A 4,104-nucleotide genomic window follows, 5' to 3' on the forward strand; every position below is an offset into this window, starting at 1 on the left:
TTGCCAAGCACCAAAATTTGCAGCTGGAGGCAGGGGTTAACAAGGGCAGTAAAGGTGCGTACACACTTCCAATTTTTATCGTTCCAATCGAAGGACGAACGATCGATTGGGCAAAAAATGGTTCGTAAAAAAGTAACCAACGACGCCGACTAACGAGGAAACTCGTTGGAAACGAACGACGGGACCGGCGGATCGGATTGGACGACGATCGTTGAACATCGTTCGTGTGTACGGTCGTTCGTTGATCGTCCATGTTCAGAGCATGCGTAATGAACGAACGTTCGTTCACTTTCCTGTCGTGCACATAGTTCCTCTATCGCTCAAACGATCGTATCTATTGTGTGTACAATATCTACGAACGATCGTGTCGTTATCTCTATGTGCAGGATCGGTGCTATCGTTATCTCTATGTGCAGGATCGGTGCTATCGTTCGTATATATCGTGCAGGATCGTTCGTCGTTCGTTTTCCAACGATAATAATTGGAAGTGTGTACGTAGCTTAAGGTTTTACAGTAAAGCATGTGAGAACATTGCAGTATCATTATCACCTAATCACATTGCTTTATTACATATTATCTGATTTAGATTGTGCAGACCTGTGCAGAAATCCTCTGACCAACCAATAGAGTGGGGAATTGAGGAGTGGGGCTAGACCAGGGTAGACTGTAGATAGACTTCTGGAAGTTTTAACAGTTCATTAGCTTTGTCTGCTACTATTTGTCAGTTGCTGTTACACAGTATGTAAAAACTTCCTGTAAAAGAGTGAAAACCTATTATTTACATGATGAGAACTTATGGACTAGAGATGTCCCACCTGGATCCAGGAAAACAACCCCTTTAGGAACACTGTTTTCCTGTTGCCTCTGTCTTTTACATTTAAACAAATGTTTTATGTTTTAAACAACAGTGCAGCTGCCTGCATTCAGTGTGGTAACTCAAGGACAGCAGGGGTCTGCACTATTCAGAGTCCAATATCCTGAATATGTCAATACATACATGGAACCTGTGGTGTAATTTTGGATGCAAAGTTGTGCCAGAGGTAAAAAGAAACTATTTGAATTAACTTTTTTGTACTTTTTGTTTTCAAAAGGGCAAAACATGGGTAAATGTGCTTGTATGTGCCTAATATTTTTTTTCAAATATATACAATGTGATCTATGTACCTCAAGAGGCTCAAAGAAAAAAATTTTATTGTATAAAAACAAAAAAAAAAATTCTGTATTGTCCTCAAAAATGTGAATGATCCTACACTGCCCTCGGAGGCCAAAACATCCACCTATTCACAGAATATTCAAAGAAGATCAAGTGGAAACTTTGCAGACTGATTTGGCCTTAGTCTGCAAAAACAATAATAATAACCTTGAGGGTTTTGAAACGTGAAAAATTATAATTAACTTGATTCTGCCTCCAGCTGCAAATTGTGGTGCTTGGCATATATTTCTGATGCCCAACTATTTGTGCTATTTGATGCCCAGAATGTAAGAAATGTATCATCATGTAGAGTGAGGATATATTTTCAATAGCATTTAGGTAAAATCCCATTCCTACATATATACGAAATGCCAAATTAAGTAATATGTTTAGACAATATGGTGAATGCAGGACTTCCTTATTTAAAACTAGAATGTTTCTCATCAGAATGCAGAAGCACAATCGGATTTTCGCTCACATGCGCGTATTTGCGGTCCAGCATACTGAATGGAATATATTTGACGACAGTCTGGGAGTTTTGGAATAGTTTTGCACTGTTCCATATTACCTCTCCATGTGGGATAAATTGGATTTAGCAGAATAGCTAAATACACACAAAAGAAAGAGAATGATTTTTATATGAACTTTTTTGGGCACAATTAATCTAAATGAAGTGGTGTGGTCCTAAAACCTTTTTTTTATTGAGTAAAGAAGAAAAGAGTATAACAAATAAGTAAGCAATGACAACATATGGATGAACTGTCACAAATGTGAATAAATCAATGTGTATACAATAAGATATAAAAACTATACATATAATCATCAGACAAAAAAAATTAACAAGAAACGAAACTTTGGCTTCAGAAAATGCAAAATGAAAAAAACTTAGGAACAAGGAGAATCAGGGGAGCATATGAAAAACAGGGTGTCTTGGTATACTGATCACACTTTAAAACAAACGGTTAAAAAGGACCACAGGCCGGCTTATGGAGTGTTACATCTGAGCCTAGATAATAGGGAAGGGGGAGTAAAGAATTACAGCTATATTGACCAGGGATAAATAAAAGCAACAACATGATCATCATATAATTGCTTTAAGTCCCTCCATTCCAAGAAGTTGGGGAGAGAAGTTTTTTTCAATAAAGCTGGATAGGTTGTTTGGCAGTCCCAAAGAAGTATATAATAAAACATGTTTAGACAAAACTGATTAAATGCTATTAAACTACTAACTGATAAAGTCCCTTCTCATGAGGTTCAACAGGGCAATAACTGTCCAATTAGTGAAATTTGTCAACAGTATGTAAAATCTTTCTGTAAAAGAGTGAAAACCTATTGTTTACATGATGGGAGCTTATGGGCTAGAGGTGTCTCACCTGGAGCCGGCTGAGCTAGGAAAACATTCTCATCAGGGATACTGTATTCATTTTGCCTCTGCCTCTGTTTTACATTGAATAAAATGTTTTATGTCTTAAACAAAAGGGAAACTACCTGCTTTATATGGGGTAACTCCAGAACAGCAGGGGTCTGCACTATGCAGGTTCCAATATCCTGAACATGTTACAAACATTGAGTGGAACTTAAAAAAACAATGAATAGTTGCTGTGTTTTAGCAATTAGCCTATTTGGAATGTTAATCTTGCCCTTAATGTTAGGCTGCACTTTTGCTGCATACCAGCAGTTTGGGTGCAAAATTGTGCTGGAGGTAAAAAGGAATGACCCAAATTCACTTGTAAAACAAGGGTAAATGTGCATGCATTGGCCCTGATAGTTAATTTCAGATATATACTTACACAGAGGAGTGAGATCTGTATCCCTCAATTAACTCTAAAAAATATTTATTGTGAGTTAAAAGAAAAAAAAATAATTCTCCTCTTTTGGTGGTCATAGAAAGTAGTTTTGGTGGAAAACATGGCCACAAATTCACACAGGCAAAACGCCTAAAAAATGAACTTGCATCATGCCCAATATTTTATCAGATAGATAAATAGACAGAGGAGAGGGATCTGTTTCCCTCAAATAATTCTAGGAAAAGGATTTTATTGTAAATAAAAAAAAAACAATTTTCCTTCCTGTCTATTGGGGGTCATAAAAAAATCTTTTACCTTATGGATGGCCAAAACAATTTGAGTAAAGGGTGGACAAAAAGGCCAAAAATCAACAGTTCACTGCTGCGTACAATACAAATTAGTTCCACAGCAAGCTTTGTAACACATTTCCAAGTTTTGCATTTTTTGCATTGACTTTTTTTGCAGTGCCTAACCTTGAAGAAAGCAATTTCTGTTGCTGTTAGCTAAAAAGCAGAAGGCTTGAGAGACCCAATATGGCGGGATAAGACCAACAATCAATGGTCCACAGCTGGGTACCATACAAATAGGTTCCACAGCAAGTTATGTAACACGTTTCAAAGTTGTGCATTCTTTGCATTGACTTTTTATGCAAGGCTGAACCTTGAAGAAAGCCATTTTTTGTGGTTGTTGGCCAAAAAGCAGAACACTTGAGAGACCCAAGATGGTGGCATAAGGCCAAAAACCAATAATCCTTCATTTAAAATGTTTACACAAAAACTGATTAAGTACTAGTAAACCACTAACTGATAAAGTTCCTTTTTTACTTTGTCAATTACTTTGTCCAAATTGTGAAAATCCTCCACAGTATCTAAAAACTTTGTGTAAAAGTGGCAAAGCCAATTATTTATATGTTAATAACCTTATGAGCTGATGTGTCCCACCTGGAGCCAGCTGGGCTGGGAAAACATCTCATCAGGGATATTGTATTCATGTTGTCTCTGCATCTTTTTTTTTTTTACAGTTAATAAAAGGTTTTATGTATTAAACAAAAGGGCAGCTGCTTGTTTTAGGTGTAAAAACTCCAGGTCAGCAGGGGTCTGCACTATGCAGGTTCCAATATCCTGA

This window comes from Pyxicephalus adspersus, chromosome 7 (assembly GCF_032062135.1).
Source record: "Pyxicephalus adspersus chromosome 7, UCB_Pads_2.0, whole genome shotgun sequence".
Classification (NCBI taxonomy): Eukaryota; Metazoa; Chordata; class Amphibia; order Anura; family Pyxicephalidae; genus Pyxicephalus; species Pyxicephalus adspersus.